A 27,081-nucleotide genomic window follows, 5' to 3' on the forward strand; every position below is an offset into this window, starting at 1 on the left:
CTGTGTACAGTGAGGCATCCTTACATCCATGAGATTAAATCCCATGTGATCATGAATAATCATCTTTTCAATGTGTTGTTGAATTTGATTTGCTAGTATTTTTTAAGGATTTTTATGCCGTTGTTCTTCAGGGATACTTAAATATAGTTTTCTTTTTGTATTGTGTTTTTGTCTGGTTTTGGTCACCGTGATTATCAGGCCTCATAGCATGGATTTGTGAATGCTCCCTCCTTCTCAATTTTTTGGGATATTTTAAATAAAATGCATATTAGTTCTTCTTTGAATGCTTGGTAGAATTTAGCAGTGAGACTATCAGATCCTGGACTTTACTTTAATGGAGATATTTTATTGCTACTTCAATAAAATAGGTTGATATTGGTTTATTCAGGTTTTGGATCTTTTCCTTTTCAAATCTTGCTCTAGGTTGTACATGTTTTGGAATTTATCCATTTCTTCTATGTGTTCCGATTTATTGGCATATATTTCCTCATGATAGTATCTAATGATCTTTTGGAGTTCTGTGGTATCATTTGTAATGTTTCCTTTTTCTTGTTTCATTTTATTTCTTTGACTCTTTTCTCTTTTCTTCATCTGGGTAAAGGTGTGTCAATTTTGTTTATCTTTTCAGAAAACCAATTTTTAATTTCATTGATCTTTTGTATTTGGGGGGTTTGAATTTCATTTATTTGTACTCTGATCTTTATCAGTTTTTTTCATGTTCTAATTTAGGGTTTGGTTTGCTCTTACTTTTCTAGTGCTTTGAGATACATCAATGATTTGTTTGAAACTGTTTTGCTTTTTCAGTATAAACATTTATAAGTTTTTCCTTTATTATTGGATTACAAAATACAATAGGTTTGGACATATTGTGTTTTTTTCCCAAGAATTTTAAAATTTCCTTCTTAATCTCTTCATTGATTCACTGATCCTTAGGAACGTATTGTTTAACTTTTTAATTTTTTAAAAAATGTTTTGTGGCCTTACTTGTGATCGATCCTTGAGAATGATCCATGAGTTGAGGAGAATAACATGTATTCTGTAACTGTTGGATGAAACATTTAAAAATATCTATTAGTTCCATTAGGTCTATAGTGTATATTAAGTCCAGTGTTTCTTTGTTATTTTTTTTCCTGAATGTTTATCCAATGCTGAAAATGGAATGTTGTGACCTCTGGCAATTACTGTATTGGGGTCTATCTCTCTTCCTGTAGCATTCATCATATTTGCATATATTCCTGGTTCTTTAGTGTTGAGTGCATGTATATTTAGAATTCTTTTATTCCCTTATTGAATGACTCTTTTATCAATATATAATGATCATCTTTGTTTCCTTTTGTTTTTTTGTCTTGAAATTTATTTTGTCTGGTAGAAGTATTGCTACTCCTATTCTTTTTCAGTTTCTGTTTGCTTGGAATATTTTTTTCTCTCCCTTCATTATCAGTCTACGTGCCTCTTTATAGGTGAAGTGGGTTTCTTGCAGGCAACATATCATTTGGTCTCATTTTTTAATGCATTTAGCCACTCTTTTTTTTGATTACAGAGTTTAGTCCACTCCCCTCCAGTGTTATTATTGATAGATAAGGACTTACTAGTGCCATGCTTTTATTTTATTTTGGGTTGTTTTCTAGTCCTCTCTTTTTTTCTTATTTCCTTTCTGTCTTCCTTTTTTTAAAATGACTTTCTTTGGGAGTGTGTTTTAATATCTTGCTTTTTGTGTGTATGATGTATGTGTATCTGTTATGGGTTTTTTGATTTGAACTTACAATGAGCCTTTTAGAAAACATTTTATATCCAATTATTTTAAGCAAATGACAGATTAACTCTGCTTACAAAAGGTAAACTAACAAGCAAAGAGAAATCTAAAAGAAATTCTATACCTTACTTGCATCTTACCTTTTTGACATTTTTTGTTTCCATTTATATATTTTGATACTATCTATATCAAAATATAGTTTTGTTAGTAGTTGTTACTCTTGATAAGTTTGTCTTTAAATCTTTGTACTCAAGGTGTAAGTGGATTACACATTGCAATTATTGCAATAGAATATTCTATATTTGCTAGTTTTATACCTTTGGATGATTTCTTATAGTTTACTAATCTTCTTTCCTTTCAGATTAAATAGCTCCTTTTAGCAATCCCTATAGGACCAGTCTGGTAGTGTTTAAATTCCTCAGCTATGTTTGTTTGGGAAAGTCTTTATTTCTCCTTAATGTTTGAAGGATATTTTTGCAGGACATAATATTCTAGTGTTAAAGTCTTTTTTTTTCCTGTTAGTATTTTGAATATGGCATGTCACTCTCTACTGGCCTGTAACTTTTCTACTAAGAAGTCTGCTTCTAGATACATCAGAGATCCTTTATATGTTATTATGATTTTCTCTTTTTTCCTTCTTCTCTTAGGACCTTTTCTTCATCAGTGATCTTTGGGAGCTTGGTTACTAAATGTCTTGTTTGAGTTAAATCTGCTTGGTGTTCTCTCACCTTGCTGTGCATGGATATTTTTAACTTTCTCTAGGTTTGGAAAGTTCTTTGTTATTATTTCTTTGAATAAAACTTATAACCAAATCTCTTTCTCTCTACCTCTTCTTTAATGCCAGGAAAACTTAGATTTTCCCTTTGAGGCTATTTTCTAGATCTTGCAGCTTTGCTTCCTTGCTTTTTCTTTTTTTCTCTTTTGACTGTATATTTTCAAATAGTCTATTTTTAAGCTCAGTAATCTTTCTTCTGCTTGATCACTTCTGCTACTGAGACACTATACATGATGCATTTTTCGGTTTCTCAACTGAATTCTGAAGCTCCGGAATTTCAGCTTCATTTTTTTTTTTTTGTTGTTGTTGTTGTTATTTAACTCATTTTGTGAAATTTTTCTGATAGGCTTCTGAATTTCTTCTCTGTGTTGCCTTGAACTTCATTGTGTTTCTTCAAGACAGCTATCTTGAATTCTTTTTCTGAAGGGTCACATGCCTCCATCCCTTCAGGATTGGTCGCTAGGGCCTTATTTAGTTCATTGGTGATGTCTTGTTCTCTCAGGTGTTCTTGATGTTTGTGGATGTTCCTCAATGTCTGGATATTGAAGAGTTAGGTATTTATTTTAATCTTTGTAGTCTGGGTTCTTTTGAACACATCCTTCTTGAGAAGGCTTTCCAGATATTCAGAGGGAATTAACTGGTATGACCTACATCCTCAGTCACTGCAGCCAAATCAGCACTGGGGTTGCCCAGTAATTCTGTAACTTTTAGAGACTACCGTTGGTACAGCCTTGGTGATCTTGGATAAGATGGGGGAAATTGCCTGAATTTCCATGTGAATTATTTGGCTCTTCTCTCTCACTCTTTTTGCTAGGCTGCTGGAATTGTACGAGGAGTGACATAAAACTCTCTTATGGCCACCAGAGCCAGATCACTTCTGAAGCCATCCCAGACTCACCCAAAGGCCATGGTAACTGTTTCATGGCTGCCTGTGACATTTATTCCAAGCTCAAGTGCTCTTTAGTCATCAGGTGGTGAATCCTGCCAAGAGTAGGTCCTTGGTTCAGGATAGCATGTTTCCTTCTGGTTAGGGTAGTCCAGAAATGTTGCCTTGGAATTAAGGTCTGGATTTTGGGGCTTCAAGAGTCTGTTTGGTACTTTATTTTACTGTGGCTGAACTTGTACCCAAGTTGCAAAACAAAGTCTTCTGAACTTTTCCATTTTCTTTCTCCAGTGGTAAAAGACCCCTGTAGTTTGGGGTAAGGCAACTTGTAGTGTCTCACTGGGTCATGTTCACCCGAACCCCACTGTCTACAGGCCAGCACAGCTGCAGCAATTGTCCATGGACTGCAGCTTGTGACCTGACTGACTTATGAATTTATTCCAGACTCCAGGTTCCTTTTTGTTAGCAGGTGGTGGAAATAGGTAGAACTAGGTTTTGGATAGAAGATTTCCCTTGGGAGAAGTTGGTCTAAATGTTCCCTCCATGGACACTGGAGGGAATTCTGCTCTGTTCTGTGTTCCCCTGTGCCAAGGCAGTCCTGAGTTTCTATTCCAACCCCCCACAGTCACTTCACTCTCCCTCCTCTGTACACAGATTCTCTCCCCAGTCTGCATGGTGAAGTGACAGTACTAGGAAGTAGGCAATAGTGGTGTACGCAATGGAAGACCATCTCTTCTGCTCTCTTCAGTGCCTTTGCCTTGATACAATGTTAAAACCAGGTAGTATGGTCACTCACCTGATTTTTGATTCTTCTGAAGGTATTTGCTTGCATGGATAGTTGAATTTGGAGTGAGATGACACTGGAGGTATCTGTTTGGCCATCTTGCTCCATCAGCTTTCTATGGCATCACTTATGCCATTTTAAACTCTGAACACCTTTAAAGGATTTTCCGAAAACCTTAATCAAATGTATAAATAAGTCATTATTAAAGAAATAAACAATAGAACAAAAAACTGCAGTCACATTAAGACCAACAAAGTAAAGTTCGTCTTTGTCTTAAAAAATGCCCATACAGGGCGGCGCCTGTGGTTCAGTGGGGAGGGCGCCGGCCCCACATGCCGAGAGTGGCAGGTTCAAGCCCAGCCCCGGCCAAACTGCAACCAAAAAATAGCCGGGCGTTGTGGCGGGCGCCTGTAGTTCCAGCTGCTTGGGAGGCTGAGGCAAGAGAATCGCGTAAGCCCAAGAGTTAGAGGTTGCTGTGAGCCGTGTGACGCCATGGCACTCTACCTGAGGGCGGTACAGTGAGACTCTGTCTCTACAAAAAAAAAAAAAAAAAGAAAAGAAAGAAAAAAAATGCCCATACAGTTCTCTGCAACACAAAGAAGCAAGCCTGTCTCCTAATACATTAGAAATCAGCAGAGAAACTTTAAGGAGAACATTTAGAATGCACGTTGTTCCCTTAGACACACTAAAGTCATTTACATGTATATCAAACTTATATTTCTAAAATTAGAATGTCATACACAACTTGATTGAACTATATTTGTTTGTTTTGTGTTTTGCTTTCTCTGTGGGTAAGCACATCAAAGCCAAGGTCTGAATGGGTTAGGGGAGACCAGCTACAAGATGATTGGCTTGCTGTTATAGAAAAAAGTTGACTGGAAATAACCATGAACTTTAAGTGTTACTGCCTCAAAGAAAGTGAAAAAAATGTACATATGTGTCTGCAATGCTGTCCTCATTTTCAAGCTTCCTAGTGCAAAGAAAACTGGATAGTCATGTTTAACACTGGAGAATAAATATATAAAATAAGTATCAGGTATAAAAAAGCCTAAAAGAATAGCATAAAAGTTGATTTCTTTTCTTTCCTTTGGCAGGTATCAAAGTTTGGAATATGATTGTCTGGTGGAATATTGATAGGCAGTTTCCTTACTTGTGTGATCCTAAAAGACAGTCTTGGGAGTCAGGAGCATTGAAGAGTTAAGTTAAAGGTTTTGTGCCTTTTTGCGATACTCAAGAATACATAATAGGTTTCTTCAAATTAGGGTGGTTGTTGTTAATGGATAATGCCTTTTTCTTCGGAACTTCTCCCTCAAGTTTTAGAGATTATTAATATCTAGTTTATGTCCTTATTCTTCCTACTCATATTTTCTGCTAATAAATTCATCATAACGTAATTATGAAATTTTGGTCACAGGTATATTTTTAGTGCTCAGGACAGTGGTCAATATGACATAGCTGTTCAGTAAATATCTGTTTAACATAAGGATTGACAAACGTGTCCTCTAAAAGATAGACTGCAAATATTTTTAGGTTTTGCCAAGTTTTTATCACAACTACTCAACTCTGTCTTTGTAATGAGAAAGCAGCCAAAGGCAATATATAAAAAAATTAGAGTGGCTGTCTTCCAATAAAACTTTATTTATAAATGTAGAAGATGCACTGGGTTAGACTATGAGCTGCGATTTACCAACTGCTGGTTTAAAGAATGTCTAAATAGGGCGGTTCCTGTGGCTCAGTGAGTAGGGCGCTGGCCCCATATGCCGAGGGTGGCGGGTTCAAACCCAGTCACGGCCAAACTGCAACAACAAAAAAAAATAGCCGGGCGTTGTGGTGGGCGCCTGTAGTCCCAGCTACTTGGGAGGCTGAGGCAGGAGAATCGCCTAAGCCCAGGAGTTGGAGGTTGCTGTGAGCTGTGACGCCACGGCACTCTACCGAGGGCCATAAAGTGAGACTGTGTCTCTACAAAAAAAAAAAAAAGAATGTCTAAATATATAAATTCTTAGCAACCAAATTTCTCCTTAATTTTGAGAAAGAAAGAACCAAACTCATGTTCATATTGCTAAAAGAATTATTTTTAGATATTTGATGTTTAAGAAATATATAAAGATGAGAAATGGTCATATGACAAAGCTCCAATTTATTTCACTTACTCAGAACCAGTTTCTTACATCAGTGACAAGTAGAAATAGAGCAGGTCCAGTAGCACCGAGGGTGGACCTCCATACATCCTTGAGAAGAGTGGGGCTCCGTCCCATTCACCATCATAAAAAAGAAGCTGGGCTAAAATTGGCCGAAAACAAACACATTGGAGAATGAGGGAAGAAGAAATTATTTTTAACATAATTTTTATTGTGCTAATTTGTGGCTTACTCTTTTTAGAATTGCTCATAAGGAACGTTGCCAAATTATGTCAGAAATGCTGAGAACTCTTGTTCCAGTAACATTCCAGAATAGAGTTTATAGCCTCCATGGTGAGTACAATAGCTGATTATCCCCATATATCACATTCTTGGCAGTAATGACATTTTAACAAATCCTGAAAGTTAAGAATTCTCTTCTGAGTTTTTCACTTGTGTATATGGACATGCCCAGTTTTTAATTGGCTTTGGACAAGTAGTCCATAGAAGTCTAAAAGAAGTATACTATGGATATGAGCTTTTATGGATGCAATAAGGTAGGTCAACAAAGTGTCTTTTTTTTTTTGGTCATGTATCCCATTACTAATAGAAGATTACATACTGTAGTAGACATAGTTTAGAAGGCAGCATGACAATCCCCTGGGATGCTGTGCAGAAACTTGTCACATCGCAAAGATTCTAACCTTGGCACATGACATAATTAGGACAAATTTAGTTTTCCTCATTTCCCTGGTTGTTGGAGGTCGACTCAAACCTTGGTCATTTGCAGTATAAATGTGGGACAGCAGATGAGCACACAATCTCTGATTAAATATTCTCGAATATTGAATATACATATTTTATATATATATATATATATACACACACACACACAGGCTTTTAGAAAATGGAGAATTGAGCTGCTTTCAACTTCAAACTAGTCTTAATTACTGACTACTGAGATAATTTTAGGGCATTAGGGATGTACATGCTGATGGTCAGGAGAAAAATGGGGACAACTTAAAGATTAGAGAGAGATACAGGGAAATTTGGTGCAGAAATGTAAAACCAAATTCTTTTATTAAATGTGTTAAAAGGAATAAGGGTGACAGCCCTAAACCGTGTTGAGTCTGAGGCATGTATCTCTGTTTTTTCCCACTATTTTGCCTGCATGTGTGTGTGTGTGCATGTGTGCACACAAGTAAGTGTACATGGCCTAGGAGAGTAAGATACTACAGATTTTCCGACTAAGCCTCATTGGCCCTTAAGTTGCCATCTCTAAACTCTAAATGTGACAGCCTGAAAGAGGCTTTGTACATCAAAATGCCTAGGTACCCAGATTCTTTGGGAGACAGTGAGTTTGGGCTCCGCTAATTGCTATTATACATGACATAATTTTCTCAGTGCTTTTATATGACAATATTAAATTAATCATGTGACTCACCAAAGATTTTTAGTTTTTTAGATACTGCTTTATAATTAATAAAGGGTTAAATTTGCAATCAGTGGCATAATTAACATACCTACTAACACTTCTTCCTTCTGTATGAAAAAAATATTTTTAATAATAATTATGTCAAGGGTGGTGCCTGTGGCTCAAGGAGCAGGGTGCTGGCCCCCTATAGGAGGTGGAGAGTTCAAACCTGACCCCAGCCAAAAACTGCAACCAAGAAAAAAAATAATAACAATAATTATGCCAAACAATAATTCTAATAGTTTTCTGGATTTATTTAAAAATTGTATGATAATGAACATTTATGAAAGATTATTAAATATCAACTCTATGATATTATTCAAGTTAAGTAAAATATTGAATGTGTGAACTGAAATGTGTATTTTTCAAACAAAAATAGTACATCTATAGTTTGTATTCTAATTCACTGGTTTAATTTTAAATGTGCTAAGTGTTTGCACAGAGTGACTAAATGTATATAACTCAAGTTCTGCCTCTTCATATTTATTGTCAGTGTGCTAATAATTTTTATTTAGATTCATCAATGCAGGACTATGGACTGCCAAAAGGGTTGAAAATACTAACTGTAATCAACAGAAGATGGAACCATTTTGAGTTGTTACAAACTTACGCGCTACAGCTTTTTTTGTACTTGAATCTATCAGGTCATGTAATAGGACTGAAGAGAGAAAAGTACTCCAAATTAACATCCGTGTAGAACACATTTTTTTCCTATATAATAAAAATGTGCTATTTTGAAGACTAAACACAACAATTGCTTAGAACTTAGATCAATGAAATACTTTTTTAGAAAGAATATTTTATCACTGATAGTATTCAAATGTCTGGTGCATGGTGATAAAAAGACTAGTTTGGGGTTGGATTGTTATTGTTTTAAATTCCTTAGATGCGACACACACTCCCTTATTGCTGGCACTTATTTGGGGAAGGGGCGACCATCATATTTCACATTCTTCAGAAGGGTCTATTTAACCAGAACTTATTGTCTCTCCATAGAAGTGTTAATTAAGTTAAAAAGAGGCATATTGAGCTTTTATATTAGTGAATTTTAATTTTAATCTCACAAATTACTAGCTAGATGACCAATACATTGATGGTTTTAAAACATTTCTGAGCTTATTTTGTTAAGTGGAGAGAATATGAATACACATTTGTGAGTGGCACATAGGTGAACACAAAAAATACTCACCTGTGGCTCAGTGAGCAGGGCGCCGGCCCCATATGCCGAGGGTGGCGGGTTCAAACCCAGCCCCGGCCAAACTGCAACAAAAAAATAGCCGGGCATTGTGGCGGGCGCATGTAGTCCCAGCTACTCGGGAGGCTGAGGCAGGAGAATCGCCTAAGCCCAAGAGCTGGAGGTTGCTGTGAGCCGTGTGAGGCCACGGCACTCTACCGAGGGTAATAAAGTGAAACTCTGTCTCTACAAAAAAAAAAAAAAAATACTCATTAAATTAATCCCAAGAGGAACAAAGAGCTGAGATAAAGCCAAAGCAAAGAGGGAAAAGTATCTGTGGAAGACAAATCAGATTTGTGTTCGTTCTGATCCACCTAGAGGTGAGAAACAGAAGACTGTGCCTGTCATCTAAGGAGAGGGTACATTTCATTAGAACCTGGTTTGAGCATGCACTATGAATATGTTTGGTTTTAATTTTTTCTATGCCAATGTGTGTAAGGCTATATATTTGCACCATTAGAAAACATAGTCTGTTCTTTATTTTTCTTCTTGAGTTGTGTTTAAATACCATGTTCATATTTTATGACCTCTAATCAGAAGGGAATTTAAGCTGCTTTGTCTATTCATATTATTTTGGGGGCATTTTACACTCAGGGCTACGAATTATAGACTGAAAATCTTTTATTGAAAAGGAGTCCTCTTTGGATTATAAGTACATCAACAATCACAGAAACAGGCAGCCTCGCCCCAAAAGGAGTGATCTCAACAGGATGTATAATTTGTCTCCCATGCCCCAAATAGAGTCAAAACATTCATAATTTGAACCTGATTAGATTGAGTTGTTCAACTGTTTTCCAAAACAGACCCTCAGAGCAAAGTTCTGAACATGCTCTCCAATTCCGCAATAATTTGAATAATGATTCCAAACTCTTATTATGGAGTAAAAATTTATTAATAATCCTCAAAATTTTTCAAAGCCAACCCACAAATGTTTTCTTTGTGATGTATTGTTGCAACCATGGAACCAAAGTTTGATTTTCCAGTGTCTTTTCCAATTATATCAACATGACTATAATCTGGGCCAATAAAATACCCATGTGACTTGCACTCATGTACCCCTGGTCTCTTTAGAGTTAGATATTTGTTTTTCTTTAAAAAGCATATTGAACCCAATTCTCCCACAGTGTAAAAGACATAAATCCAGCCACAAGGACAAATGTATTGTAAACGTAAGGATATTTATACCCCAATTTTCCTCCTTTTATTTAAACCCAGCTTAGATTCTCCTAAATAGGAGTAAAAAAGACTTTATAGTTTTGGTTTGTAAATATGCTTTTCTGCCTATTAAAGCAAAATAAGTAAAATAAAATTGATAACAATAACAAGTAAATTAACAACTTTGGTTAGAAAATGCTAATTCAGTGACCGCATTCTTCCATATACTATGAATAGGGCAAATTTATGACCTCCACTGTCAACACATATCCCCACAGTAAGGCAGCCTCAGAAGGCAGGTTTCGTTACCCTCCCCAGATGACCAAACTGTTTCTTCTAACCCCAAATGGTATCCTTCCAAGCTCAGCCTGCATGTTGCTCCTCTATGAATCAGCTAAGTGTTTTTGTAATGAGCCTATTGGGCTGCATTTAGTTGAAAGTTCTGAAATATATTGATATTTGCATGTTCTATAGAAATGTGATTCTCCATCACTTTTAGATAAAGAACTTTCCTGATGATCTGATGAAAATGATGTATAGACACATAAAACATCACATACAAATTCAAGAGGTTCATAGACCCCCCAAATTTGGATCCCAGTTTGAGATCCTTTGTTTTGGGGGGCCCATTATAAGTGTTTGGTCACTCTTAGAAGCACCCCAGATAGCAATTCCGATCGGAGAAGGTGGCAGCAATCAGCTCCCTGCAGCTTCCTATGTCCTTTTAAACTCTGAAAGAATGCATCTGAAAAAGAATTTAAAACAAATATTGTTTTGCTTTTTAAACATCTATTACTATAATAGAAAACTCATTTTAGGAAGGCTTTTTAATTTTTTTGTTGGGGGGGGGGTGGGCGTCCAGTATGTTGTTTGCTCTACAAAAACAGAGTGACTCTTCATAAATTAGTAGATTATCAGGACATCACCTGCCCCAAGACTGCAGACTCACCAGGGGTCACAAAACAAGCCTGCAAACAAGGGAGGGGACTCACATTGTGAAAACTAAACCTCCTTTATCTTGTCACCACAATTCAGGTGATTGCCAGAGCACCTAATACATAACAACGGATTAGTTATAAGTTCAAAGTGCAAGGCCGTGTTGAAATCTGGGAACATGTTTAATTTTTATCTTGCTAGCTATGTCATTGGTTTTAATATCCCTTGCTCTGAATCACCAGCTAAAATGTGCTACGTGGAGTGGAGATGGGTCCAATGGTGAAAAGCACACAATTTATTTTGAGTATCATGTAAGTGGACATATCTGCTCTCTTTCAAATAATCATTTTTGCTCTAGATCTGTAGTCAGCTGCAATGTCATTTATATACATGAACCTTTGGAATTGTTCATGGTATCTGTTTCATTTATTATACTTGCAGTTATCAAAATCCTAACTCTATGTGTTTTTCTAATGTGACTGTTTTATGGACAGTGTTTAACAAAGTGCTATTCTCATTCATTCTCTGTCAGGCCCTGTGCTGAACACCTGCGTCAGTTTACTTAATATGCTAACCCTATAAACCGGCTAGTGTTGTCCCTGTTTTAGACGGAGAAACAGAAACACAAGAGCGGAGTTGCTCACAGTGATAAATTGAGTCACAGTGGAGCTGCAATTGAGAGGCACAGCCTCCAACCCAGAGCATGAGCTCTTACCTACCATCCATCATGTATTAGGTGGAGTGAATTATTTACTCTGGATTAAACAATTACAGCGTTTTTCCCCCACATCTTTCCCCACCTTGCTTGGCAGAGGTGATGGGAAGAATGATAACAAAGACAGTCTGTTTGAAAGATCAAGAGTCCAAGTTCCAGAGTTGCTGACTGTCCCAGGCCACCAACTGTGCAGCATTTCAAAATGTGTCTATTCAAATTCTGAGACAAGGGTCAGACTAGTGGCTCTATCCTCTCTTTACGTTATACAAAGCTCTTGTCCCTTGATTTACAAAAGGTCTAGAGTTCTATGAAGATGTCCTGTTTCTTCAATTTAACTCTTCTCTCATCTTGACAAGTGGTGATACCGAGAGAACTACCAAGGGGTTAATGGAGGATTAGTTGGCAATGGTTAAATTTCAGAAAAGAAGTCACTCCAGGGATCAGTTAAATTCAAAGGCTTCTCAGTAAAAACATTTACTTTTTGCTGATGAGTGCAAGGAAACAGTAGAAAAAGCTTTCCCATATTGCTATATTTTACAATTTATAAAGCAATTAAAAGGAAAGTTATCTAATGCCTTTTTGCAGCGATAAAATATGAGTGTTTTTTGCATAGAAAATTATAATTAAAAAGCATCACAATAAGCCATAATCCTACCATCCACATAATATAAATTGGCATGATATTTATGTAGGCCTTTATGTGTATCTCTAAGCAGTTACACTCTGAATAGTTAAACCATACAGAGCAACAATATAGAAGAGAGGGTCTCCTTTCTCCTACCTAAAACTCCCTTGTCAAAGATGCCTACCGTTAATCATTTCTTGCATTTACTTTCCAGATAATATTTTATTTGTGAGTGCATCATATTTTATTTATACAAAAAAAATTAAGCTTCACTTTCTGCCCCTGAATGTTTTTGTTCATTAAAATATCAAATATTTCCCATGTTTTAATGCATAGAAACCTACTTAAATTTTGTAATGCCTGCTTATTATTTCTTAGTTTGAATACTTCATAGGGAATTGGTTTATCATGTAGCTGAGCATTTATATTGTTTGAAGGGTTTGTTTTTTCTTAGCAAGGAAACCCTGTAAAGAATATCCTTTTACATGTATCTTGAAATAATTATGTATGTAAATTCATAGGCATGGAATTACTGTATGCATTTACAAATCGAATAGATATCATCAAATCGCTTTAGGAAAAGGGCACAATTTATTTTCCTGCAGGAATGTAAGGGATTGCTTATGTCTCTAAAACTCACCAGCATTGAACATTATGAATTCATGTGTCATTCTGATAGATGAAAAGAACAGTATCTTGTTTTCATTTGCATTAATTTAATAATGGTATTGACCATGTTTTAACACAGTTTTTGGCATTTTGGCATTTTTCCATAGCGTATTCTTTGTTTCATTTTTTTATTCCTATTGTTTTATATAAGCCCTTTGTAAATTAAAGAAAATGACCTTTGCTAATATTGCTAATATTTGCATTGCTAATTTTTATTTAGTTCATCGTTTTTCTTTTGATATCATGCTTCTTTTTACCATAAGAAAGATTATTATTTTTTTATGTTTTATGTTCTGTTTAGAATAAAAACTCTCTCTGTTAAAAAATAAATAAATCAAATTTTATTAGAACTCTGTATTAGCTTTTCAGGGCTGCTCTAACAAAACACCATGAATTTGGTTGCCTAAAACAACAGAAATGCATTGCCTTATAGTTCTGGAGTGTATACATCTGAAATCTAGGTGTTGGCAGGGCCTTGCCCTTTCTGACAGTCTTCCCCCCAGGGGAGGATACTTCTTTGCTTTTCCTAGCTTCTAGAGGTTACCCACAATCTTTGATGTTCTTTGTGGATGGGCTTATCACTCTGATCCCTACCTCCCTCACCACGTGACATTCTCCCTGTGTGTCTGTGTTTCTTTTTTAAAGACTACTGGTCATTAGATTATCCTAGTCCCATATAACCTCATTTTAATTTAACTGATTATATCTGTAAAGACTCTATTTCCATTATGTTCTGAGCTTCTGGGTGAACTTAAATTTGGGGGAGTGACATTATTCAATCCAATAGTAATTCTTATAATTTTGTTTTTCTTATTTAACAATTTGGAAATTGTTTTTTTTTTTTAAATGTTCTTCAAACTTTAATGTTATTTCAGAAGCATGTGGAAAACTTGTTAAAACATAGATAGTTGGACCCCACCCATAGAGTTTCTGATTCTAGGTTGAGATTCAGGAATGCTAGTGTCTCACTTTGTTATGGACTGAATTGTGTCCTCCCAAAATTCAGATGTTGTATTCCAACTCTCAGTACCTCAGTGACTGTATTTGGAGATAGGCCCTTAAAAGAGGTAACTACGGTAAAATCTAGTCCTTAGGGTAGGCCCTAATCCAAAATGACTAGTGTGCATATTAAGAGAAGATTAGGAGATTAGGGAAGGCCTTGAGAAGAAATGGCTATCTATAAGCCAAAGAGAGAGGCCTCGGAAAAAACTAATCCAGTGGATATCTTGATGTCGGACTTCTAGTCTACAGAATTGTCAGAAAATAAATTACTGTTGTTTAAGCCACCCAGACTGTGATATTTGTTATAGCAGCTCTAGCAAAGTAAGACATCCACTGGCTTAATAAATGACAGAAAGATTCTATTTACATAGTTCCAAAGTGTAACCTGTAATTCAGATAGCAACCAGTAAATTAATCCTTCATTCCTTCTTTTCCCACTGGTTTGCATACTTATAGTTGTTATCTAAAAAAAATAATGAGGTTTATACTGTAGAAAAGAGTTTTATTTCTCATAAAGGGTAGAGTCTGTTGGGCAGCTGTTCCAACAGCCTGGAACGCAGGGCTCCAGGCAGGAAGGCTCATGTGTTTCAAAGGACAGACAAAAGGAGCAAGGTTTTATACTGAGCTGGGGGGTGGGGGGTTCAAATATACATATTCCACAAGCTATAGGAAGATCATGAATATTTATGAAAAGAGATCATGTGCATTGGTAATTGTGTTTTATCTTTCCCATACTGTCTGGGCTGGGAACTCAGTTTTAAAATGTTTCTAGGCTCTACTTGGCCAAGATCGGTTCATTCAGTAAGCAGAGGGTTTAGGATTTTATTTTTAGTTCACATAGTAAACAAAAATCCCATCTTTTTAAGAGTTTATTTTGGTCTGTATTCTGATTCATTCAATCACTTTTTATTTCTATAGCTCCAAAGTACTTGAATATGTTGACATAATATGGATTTAATATCTTAATATGTCAAAGGTTTTAGTATTTGTTATGATGTTTTAATATTTAACAGGATTATTCCCTTTACATAAGTCTTCTTGCCTCAGAATTGTTAGGATATTTACCCCTTTTTCCAAATGGAAACTTGATAACATTTTGCCTTTTGTTATTTAATCATAATCGTATTTCATATACATGTTAGATTGGAGTGAATTAATACTTTTACAGCCTTCCTATTCAAGAATACATTGTATTTCCATTTCCTTAAATATAATTTTGTGTCATTTAGTGTATTTTTACATAGATTTTCCGATATATGTCTGGAACGTTGTTATAGTTGTTTAAATGTATTTGTTTTTATTTATATCATTGCAGATGGGATTTTTTCTTCTATCAAACCGGTGATATGTTTCATTTTCTTCTGGCCATAAGGACTAGGAAAGCGGCTCTGCAAGTGATATGGATTTTGCATAATCAGGTACCAGATAGCTGGACACAGATGACAAGAGCCTATTATTAACACATTAGTACTTCCAGATCAGGGCTAATTGTGACAATGAGGTGCTATGACCTGCGTACTTCCCCCCACTCTAATAGTTTCATTCTTGACCTGAATATGATTCCAATTTAAATCATGCTAACTTCCGTTGAAATATATATTTTTATCATGTTAAAAATTTAATCCTCTATTTTGAGTTTACTGATTTTTTTTGTTTTAAATCAGGAATGGTTTTCGAATTTGGATAAACATTTGATTGACACTTACTGAGATCATGCTTGTTATCATTTGACTTACTAACGTGTATATTAATAGACTCCTATTATTGAATAATTCTTGTTTTTCTACATAAGCTTCCCATGATCTTAACAAGTTACTCTTTCATATATCGCTGACTTTTCTATTTCCATTTCAAATTATTGAATGGAATAATTTAAAATTATGAAATAATTTTAAAATTACTATTCATTTGTGAAATTGATCAATATTTATCTATCATATATTTGTTACATGCTATATCAGTATTTACCTGACTGCAAAAGAAGGAAATATATAAAGATATCATTCTTTCCCTATTGTATAATACAATGTCCAATTTTTTTAATTAAAAAAAATTTTTATTTATTTATTCATTTATTTATTTTTAAGACAGAGTCTCACTGTGTTGCCCAGGCTAGAGTGCTATGGCCTGAGCATTAGCCTCGCTTACAGCAATCTCAAACTCCTGGGTTGAAGTGATCCTCCTGCCTCAACCTCCCAAGTAGCTGGGACTATAGGTTCCTGCCACAATGCCAGGCTAATTTTTCTATTTTTAGAGAGATGAGGTCTTTCTTTTGCTTAGGATGGTCTTGAACCCTTGAGTTCAAGTTATCCTTTAGCCTCAGCCTCCCAGAGTACTAGGGTTGCAGGACTGAGCTACTAGGGCTAGGTAGAATTTTTACTACATAAAACCAAAGACAGTCTTTGTATTAAACCACTTATTTTAAAGTTTTGTGAATATGTTTTAGTGGTTTATTTTTATTTTCACAGAAACTTTATTAAATTGGGATTAAGAAATGTTTATGGAACTTTTAAATAATTTCATTATGATACTTTAAATTTCCTCAAGATCTCTGGTTAGTGTAACATTATTATTTCTAATTTAGTAATTTGTGTTTTGCCCTTTATTCTTCATTAGTCCTTTCAATGATCTATTATATTTTTATTTCCAAAGAACTACCTCTTTATTTATGCCTGTTTCTTAATGAATACATTCTTTTACTTTATCTCTATTCAGTCCTTCCTTCTTCCTTTTACATGATTATATTTTTGTCCAACAGGCAGTTTTTAAGGCTATTGATACAGGACAGGTGGCTCCCTGGCCAGCTTGGTGGAGCGGAGGGGCAGATCTGCCACCCATGCCTTGGCGGGTGTTGGTGCGGTGGCGGCTGACAGAGGAGCCAGCGGGCTGGAGGGTAGGCAAGGCGGGGCCCTTGCCAGAGGCTCTATTAGCCAGAGCGGCTGGACAACTGCTGGGGAGACACTAGCTTCTTAGTGTTTTCCTTCTGCTTGCACTTAGGGCTGAACAGGGAACCCCCATTTCCTACGCCTAGGTCAATTTCATGTAAGTGTCCTAGGCCTCAATTCCTTGAATGGATTTTGTCCATTCATTAATACATTCATTCACCTTGCTGGAGGGAAAGGGACTGTATCCATTCATTAATGTGCTCATTCACCTGGCCCCAGCAGAAAGGACTGTATCCATTCATTTGTTACCAAGGCCTGGCCTCATGTAACTACAAGGAACCCATCCAACTATATATACCCCTGGACAAAGAGCCCACAAAGAGTCCCCCCTCCCCACCACTTGGGTTTTTTACTCTCTGCCAGGAGCTTTAGCGATTTTGTATTCTTTTCTGTAAAACAAATCTTGTTTTACCACTAATCTGTGGTCCATGGATTCATTCTTTGAATTAGTGAGACCAAGACCCTGCTGAAAAGTAAAATTCGGGTATCACTATCTTCTGCATTCAGAACCTTAATTGATTCATTGTAATTTGTTTGGTTCTAATAAATTTTCTTCTGGAGTATAGCTTCAGCCATATCATGTATGTTTTTATATGCTTCATCAATTTCTAGCAATTTTGTAATTTGGGTTTTAATTTCTTCTTTAACCTTAGTATCGCTTACAATGTACCTTAACAGATTGTTTTTACTTATACTTTAGTTACTAATTTTTAAAATACTTGCACAGGAGTATAAACACAGTGTCTGCGGTACCTACATGTTGGGAAATATAATGACACTCCCATTATGACCCCCAAATATGGTCAATTTAAAAAATATTTTGTAGATACTATAGAAGGATATATAGCTTCTCTTTGTAGGGTTTAGTGTTTGGTCTGAATATTAACAAATAAATATTTGGGTAAAATAAATGTATAAATAAATAAAATGCAACATAAACAGAAAACATACATAATAACAAAAATATTTTAAAGTGCTACATGGTAACATGTCCTTTTATTTATTAGACTTCTCATGGGCTTATTAATATAAATTAGTATCTTCTTTCTATTGATTTCTCCCTGTATTTCCTCCATTTCCTTATTTAGGTAATGGGAAGCTTTGTTATTTGCTATATAAAGATTTATTGTTACAGTTGTAACCACATTGTATGTTTTCTTTGCTTCATTAACATTTTTATATTAAACTTTCTTTGAAATCAATAATATTGCCACTACTTTCTTTGTGATAGAATTTACTTGTTCTGAATCCTTTTATTTTTTAATCTCTTTAAATCAGTTTGTTTCACTACATGGTTTATCTGTAGTACAGGATGAATTATATATTTTTTGCACTGATTATAGTTTTTTTGTATTAAGTTACGATCTTTTATGCCTCTTTGTCTTGAGATTTTTAAGAGATTATTCTTCAGCATCAAGTATTCAAACGTCTGTTAAAATATCATTTCCATGTAGACCAGTCTTCAGAATTAGTAATATGTACACGGGGGTGTGTGTCTGTGTGTACGTGTTTGTACGCAGTTCCTGTCTTTAACCAAATTCTCCTCCCTCTTCTCCTCCTCTTCTTTTCCTTTCACTTCTTTCTTTTCTCCTCCGACCTTTTCCATCTATCATTTGTGACTAAGTTTTGTATTTGTGTTATTTTCCAAGAGGGATTCCAATTACATTATTTTAGAATGTTTTCCCTTAATTTGAATACCAAACTGTGCGATGTGGTTTGGAGTGAACACTATTTTTTTCCTTTCAGAATATTGTTGATAATATTGTGGAGATGTGTGAGCTAATATTGACTATTCCAGGCTTCATCGCCTTCTTTTTATTCTAAACTTTAAGAAAATTTAACTTTATTTTTCTTAAAACTTCCATTATTTTTTTTTCCTTGAAATTTAAATTAGGGCATGTCTTAGTTGATCATGTTATGTAATTTGTTTTTCCTGTTAACGTGGAATTTTATTTTAAAATTAACAATAAGGGTTTTTTTTTTTTTTTCTTTTCTGGCAAATTTTATTCTAATAAAGGTTGACATAAGGATTCTATCCAAGAGAAACCAGTCTTTACTGTTTGTTTGTGTTTTTATGGGATTTTTTTTCTTTGAAATGAGATGAAAAGAGAAAAAGGAAAGGGGAACTTAAATAAAACCTAAACATCAAAGCTGGGAAGCTTTGGAACTGGGGCCCGATGCTGTGACTTTTTAAAGAATTCCAAAGTTAGGAATTTAAGTAAGTGAGCCAGAGACACACACTTTTAGAGAATCTTACGGGAAATTTAGATGACGTGTCCTATCTTGTTTGATGCATAATTAGCAGTTTACAAATTTTATAAAACTCACTTTCTTTATCTGTTAAAGAAGGATACATTCATCTGTTTAATAGAATTGATGTGATTGCATATGGGATAACATATATTATTTTACTGGTATAGAACATAGTCTACGATTAATGCTTTATACCAACTATTAGTGGTAGGGAGAAAACTGCTGTTGAAATATTGGTACATCGCTGCTCCAAGACCAGTGTGTATTCTATCCATGGAGGATGAAAATCATTATTCAGTCCTTGATTTAAGTGGGACTGGCCACTTCAGCGTCTCACATATTTCTGTTTCTTACTCCCCTGGTTCGTCCCCTGCTGCATTTTCCTGCTGAGCGTATCATCTAGTTTCTTTTTCATTCATGTACTAAAATCATTTCCATCAAAAACAGAGTCAAGAAACGGTAACGCCAAGCCACCTTTCCGGCTTATTTTTACCGAGGCAGTGTTTACTCTGATGTGGCAGAATTCTACCTATTTTCTGGGCATATACTTCTGTGTTTTCTTTGTCTTCCTGAGCAATATTTCGTGCCTAGGAGTGAAGCTCTGAATCCTCGTGTATGTTTCTCACCGTGCTCAGTCTAAGGCCATCCCCATTGCCAGGGCTTGTCCAGCGCTCCTGGAAGAAGGGCTGTCTGGGTTACCTGCTATATTTCCTGTGGATTTTACCTTCCTACTGACTCCATGATGATAAGACACTGGGTAAATTATCGATTTTGTTTTTAAACTTTATGTAGTTAAATATAGAAAATTTCTGTATTTAAATATAGCACTTGCAAGGTACAGAAACTCTTTTTTCTTAAATTCTCCCCTGTGCTACAACAGGTAAAGTGTATCATCAGGTAAGCAATTTTCATACCCTCTGCCTCTATGGGATGCTCCTTACATGTGATTTTGTTGTTTATCCAAACATTTAATTGGAAAATGTCTAATGTGTATAAACCAATTGCTGATATTTTTGACTCATAGCTTTCTGTGGGGCACAGAGCCAGAGCAGAGGTAAGACGAGGCGGCTGTACGCTGAAGAGCCCTTTTCACTCTAGATGCATCCTAATTTATGTACTTGTTTACTTCATAATATTTATCTTCAAATTAACTTTAAACTTCAAAAATTATAGAGCACATTACATGTATCTGTCATCTCAAATTTTATCTCTGTTAGTAAAAAAAAAAAAAAATCCAAGATTGGGTCAGAAAATTTGGCATTTAACCAAGATCATACTTACTTTCTTGGGATTCATAATTCATATATTTTATCGCATTTGGGGCATTTCAGTAAGTCTTTTATACCTATATTTTCTGTGCAGTCAGTAAATTTTGTACTTCTTAAAGCCTGTGAAATGAAGTATAGGTTTGAAAAGCCATAACGCTATCAATACATTAATATTTATGTAGCACTTTTCATGATAAACATCCCAAAATGCTCTCCAGTAAAATAAAGTGAACTAAAGCATGAAGAGAATGTAGTTGATTACATGTCAAAAGGTCACGTTGAAAGACAAAGCAAATGAATCTGTTTGGCAACTGATTGACCGGTGTACACAAAAGAGAGCAACTTCTCTGAGGTGCCCTCAAGCTTGGAGAACTGGAGGATGGGAGGCAGCCTCCCTACAACTGGGAAAGTGTTTTAATTAGCAAGTCAAATGCTGCAAAGCCTTTGTAATCTCTCCAGTCAGAGCAGCATTCCTATTGGACTGTAAACAATCAGGGTTTCAACCCACAGGCCATTTTCATTACTCTATTAATGTAACTTTGCCATTCCAAATAACAGTAAGGGGAAATAAGCAGATAAAATGCACTCATAAAGGCATCTTTAATTTATTGTGGAGTAATACTTTGCATTCTTCACACATCACAGAAACAAATTATTGATATAAATTATGCTAATGTCTTTTCTACGATGAGATCATTTATGAGCAAAAAGATAAAAGTGGAAGAAAAATACCCTTTAGTGTATACCCGTTGCCTCTCTAATTGTGGGCTGTCTCCAACTAATTTCCTTAAAAAATGAGCAAGTCTCTGAAAAGGTATTCTTCAACTTAAGCTGTTTTAAGTTCTAATTTGAATAGAAATGATGGAAAAGGGACTCTGAGTGGAGTAATAATAAAAGATTCTATGGAAGTATATAATTGTAGACAAACAGGAAGAGGCTGGATGGTCCTGCCATCTTGAAATTTTTTTTTCTTTTTTTTTCAAAGAGCAACAGATTCCTTCTTTTATCTTTTCAGTTCCTATCAATCAAGGTAGGGGTGGTTAAGTAAAAAACCAAACAAACAAAAAACTCATCCTTTCCCACAGGAGTCTACCCGCGTCTCTAGACACTGCCTAGAGCCATACCAATCTACACAAGCCAGGTAAAAGGGGAAAATTGTGGCCAAAGACCAAAGTCAGGAGAGAGGGGCAGGGCAGGGGAATGGGGAGCCAGAAGCCGGCGGCTGTGCTCTCTGCTCTCTCCACTGCAAGTGTGGGCAATGCTATCTGCTCTCAAGGACCCCTCCCTGGATTCATACCCCTGTGCCTGTGCAAGGACCTCCACCCAACCCTGTGATCTCTGTTGAAACATTTAAAAGTGCCACAATTCTTCCAACAACTATGAAAACTTATTTGTTTTTCCTCCTAAATGTGACCCAGCCAAAAAAAAAAAAAAAAAAAAAAGTTACTCAAAAGGTACATTGTTGGTATTTCCCTCCTTATCTAAGAAGCTTTAGGGAGAAAAATGACTCTCCACCATTTATTTTAGGTACATATTCATTTGTTAAGAGGAAGGACAGCAGTGAGAAATAACCCAGTATGATCATGATTCTGTCATGGTCCACTGCAGATCAGGGTTTTTCTGATATAATTATACATTGTAGCAGTGAAACCTATTGGCTAACCATCTCCTTCTCTTGGGGGCCTACGTTCTTATATGAAAGAAATATCCTCCTTGTTCTACTTTTCTAATGAAAAGAAGGCTGAGTTATCATCCATAGCTTGTCCTTACAGTGATTCCAGGCCCACTGGGAATTCCATTTTCTGGCTCTAACAGTTCAAAGCTCCACCTGGCTTGTAACATAAAATACTCCGTAATCTGGCACTTTCGGCATTTCCCAGCCTCCCCTTTCACCACTCGGTAACTTACATGTATATTCTGGATGCTTTTTGTTGCTTTCCCTGACCACCAGCCGTTTATCTCCTATTCTGCCTATTTAAAAGTTAGCTGAGGCATCACCTTTTCTACAGATATTATGTTACAGTCTTTCCTTTCTTGGAGCCTTAGATAGTTTCCTTCTTGGGTGGGTATTCTCACAACGCCTGTGTTTTCCCATATCACTATGCTCCTTCTGTAATGAACAGAATGGGCGCAGAATGGGACCCTTTGAAAACAGATACTTGACTCCCTCCACCTTTCCAATCTAAGTACTTCTCAGAGTTCAGGGCATTTACTAGAAGCCCCAGAATTGTTTGAATAAATAAACGATGTCGTCAGGCAAAGAGTTTAACTTTACATAGCTGCTACATAGGAAAGCTCATTGTATCAAATTGACTAGAGATACTCATTTTCTTTTTAAAAATAACCGCTTGTAACTTACAGCATTGCCATATGTTTGTACCTGGCGCCTCAGATTAAAGGACTCAAGAGTTTACATCACTACAGACATCCTGGGGGGAGTTTAGGAATTAAATGAAAAAGCAAAACAAAACAAAATCTTGGGAACAATAAATCTATGTGAGATGTTTGAATTTGAGTTAAAAGATCTGTTAATTTGTGGATCTTAGGCTTCCTTTGTGGATGGGTATATTCTTTATTTATCCCCAATTTATAGAGTTACGAGTTTAATATCAATTTCTTCTGATGCTTTGCTTGAAAAATTATAGGTTTTTCAGGCAAGTATTTCACAAAAGAAGCATAGATTTTGGCACAGACATTTCGTTATTGGCCTCTAGTTTTATTCTTCACCACCTTGAGGAGTAGTATTAACGGTTAACACGATTAACAGATTTTATTGACATCCCCCCCGCTCCCAGACATTTGATCAGGTATAGGGACAGGATAAGGAATAAGACCTCGGGCTGGGGATGTTCACACAGAGACTACCTTGTCATCTGCTCTTCAAAGCCTTAATTCGTGGCTCTCTTGCATCCACATTATTTTAGATGATTGTCAAAAGACAGACATTGGAACCCTACCAGAAATGGGAGCAATTATGATTTCTGAGTGTAAGCCAAGGAATATGCATTTTAATCAAGGAATTTTTAAAAATTATATCAATAATCGAAAAAGCTAGGTTCTGTTATACTAAAAATTATTTTCAGTAGGCTAAATTAGGAATGTCTTATTTGGACATATATTTATTATTCAGTAAATATTTATTGACAGTTTACTCCATGCTAAACTATTTTATTAGGAGGGGAATATGAAGGTAAAAAGGGAAATAAGACAATTTGAGTTTAAGGCACTACCAGAAAACATATGAAAGAACAACTAATTGCAAAGAAGGATTAGGGACCCCCTGGACATACAGTTAAAATATTGGAAGCCGAGCTTTTTATTATTTTTTTCCCGCCTTGGGCAGACAGCAAGGTTTTAACGCCAGACTAGAAACAATCTCCATAGTAGAAAAGATCACATATCCACTCTTCCACAGCCAGGGTGTCATGTTTGTTCAACAGGCCTCCAGTTTCAAATTGGTGTTTAAATAATAATGCTACTCAGTGGTGGCCTATCTCATCCAGCTGATGCACAGAATCCTGCGGCAGTGATGTTCACCTTTCTAGGGCATACCAGGAAGGTATATTGCTCAAAGCTATGGACTTAAAGCAAACGCTGTCCATAGATTTATTATTTAATGGGCAAGGTAGATTGTTTGGGTGTAGTTGCTTTAAAATCATCACAGACTTAAATTACAGCTCTGTTTGTGGCATAGAAGTTGGGCTCTCACCTGCCCCTTGTCTGTGCATGTAGGGACCCCTCTTCCCCTGGCGGGTTCCCCTGTAGTCTCCTTGGAGGAAGTGTGGATTGCTTGTCCATGGTGGCGCTTACCTCTTTTAAGCAACTCAGTTTTTATTAAAAAATGACAGTTCTACTCCTGGCTTGGCAGGTTGATAAAACATTTGTTTGGTCACTGTACTGTCACTTTGCACTTCAGATACTCACTCCAGCTGTTTGTCTTGGCTTCACTCCTACACCACAGCTACGGACAGGGACACTCTTATAGGTATTTTCAATAACATAAAAATCCATCATTGGATTAAACCAGATCATCACATTGTATCAACATTCCTGCACCATTTCTTTTTTGTTATATTGCCACTTTGGCTTGTATCATCAGCTTATTTTGAAGGATGTCATCAGAAACAACCCCATGGGGCCTATGTGACATATTTACTGCAGGGATTAGGTTTTTCATTCACCACATGACAGAGAATCCTTTCCAGAGAGGTCTGTGAGAGAATTTCTCCCCATGCTTCTGAGTAACTGGTGGAGCTTTATCTTCCAAACACGGTGAATTACATACCTTGTCGTGTTTTTCTATTCTTGTTGAACTACAGAAAGGTAGTAACAAACTTGTGATTTCCCTTTCCTGTGTTCATAGGATTTTACGGCATAAATGTTCTGTATGTACCTCCTGGCACCACATCACCTTGTATTATCCTTAATTTTTCCTGGTTTCAAACTTCTTCCAAACTAAAAACCTGTTTTTCCATTCTCTGTATTTAAGAGAAGTCCTAAATTATTTCTGGAACAGACTAGGTTCTGGTTGTTTTCCTTTGTGGTTTCTTTTTGCTTTTAAACAAAAGGAGTGATTATTTATCTATTTATTATTTATTTATTTATTTTGAGACAGAGTCTTATTATGTCACCCTCAGTAGAGTGCTGCGGCATCACAGCTCATAGCAACCTCCAACTCTTGGGATTAAGTGATTCTCCTGCCTCAGCCTCCCAAGTAGCTGGGACTACAAGTGCCCAGTTATCTTTTTGGTTGCAGTTGTCATTGTTGTTTGGCTGGCCTTGGTTGGGTTTGAACCCACCAGCTCTGGCATATGTGGCTGGTGCTCTAGCTGCTGAGCTGCAGGCACCAAGCCAAAAGGGAGAGATTATTAAAGGTTAAATTGGAAAGCTTCAGCCTCTAACAATAAAGAACCCAAAGAATATTATCAAGACAGAATTAGTGAGGGTGGGGAGAGATAGAAAATGAGGTAAACAAGAACTGGGGAAACTTTGGTAAAAGAATGAATTTTGGTAAGCACTCAAAATAAAAGCCAGCTCACGGAGAGACACGTGTGGTTGAATGTGACTACTTTGTATCAGAAAGTAGGACAGACTTATAGGAAATAGAATAGACCAACTTTGTATATTTTTGCATATATCAAAAATTATTTTTTCCTGAAAGAGCATATATTGTTCATATTTGGCTTTTGTAATTTTGTCTGTTTTTCCACAGATTTTGCTTTTTACAGCTGAAAGTACCATCCTCAGACAAGGATGAATTAGACAATCAGCTCCAGAAAGTTTGGTTGACTTTAGCATGGAGAACTTTATTTGTGGCAACTGCTGTTCCCATGATTTGGTGATACTAAGTTTGGCAAATCAAACCTTAATCATTATAGATCATATTCATAGGAAAACATTTTATTTTGCCATCGAAATCATCATGGAATATTGAAGCTAGAAAATTACTTTGCTAATTCAGCAATTGTCAACAAACCAATGAGACTGGGTTTTCTCTGAGGTATGTTGTGTTGAGGGTTTTGTACCATTTTCTTCACAGAGGCCAAGAGCAAGGCCTACAAGATACCCCAAACAGAAAAATGTTACTGATATTACCAGTCGCACGGACGTGTCCTTTACGGTCTGCATCAGTTCCAGTGTCTGTGGGTGACAGGAAGAGAGCACCAGGAACAGGTAAGTGACAGAACTACAAAGAAGGGCGCTAGCGATTTGGGGAACTGAGGGTGACAAACAGAGACAGAGCTGTGACTGCTTGTTAAATGAACACTGAAATAATTATCTTGATATTCTTTGTAAAGCACCATATTTTTACCTAAAATCAAGATGAATAACCCCAATGAGGTTTTAAAGATTTTATTATCTAAATAATTATCTCATTAAAAATTATTATTGATATCATAGACAAAGCAGTAGGCAATAGATTTCTGTAGTAATAGATTGAGATATTTTGTGCTTACAGCACAACCTGGGATTGAGAGCTCAGAATTTAGGGAATCTATTGTAAGCAGTCAGAGAATAATGTGGTCCCTTTCACATAGGAATTTCTTTGTTTCCTTGTGTGTTATTTTAATTACTAGGGTTTCTGATCATACGGGTAATTGTTGCCATTGTATTTATTTTATATTGAGACTACATTTATATGACCCTGACACTGTGACTGAGGATTCTTCCTAGTGTTGGTCCTCAATTTCTATAAATATTAATGAAGTCACAGTTAAAAACAGCTGTTCTCCCTTGTTCACACCTTCTGGGAATAGCGCTGACCTCTCCTATATTATAAAAGTCTTTCTCATACATTGTCTTCTGAGTTTCCTAACTTCACATAGCAAACAGAGTAGTTTCAATTAATTCCTTTTTTACAGGCAAGAAAGCTGAGACCTGGAGGACTGACCTCCTGTGTCTGAGGTCAGAAAGTGAGGCCCGGGGAGAACAAAGACAAGAGTGCGGGAATCCTGAATTCTGGCTCAGGGCTCTTATCAGTCCCATTATCACA

Source organism: Nycticebus coucang, chromosome 17 (assembly GCF_027406575.1).
Source record: "Nycticebus coucang isolate mNycCou1 chromosome 17, mNycCou1.pri, whole genome shotgun sequence".
NCBI classification, from domain to species: Eukaryota; Metazoa; Chordata; class Mammalia; order Primates; family Lorisidae; genus Nycticebus; species Nycticebus coucang.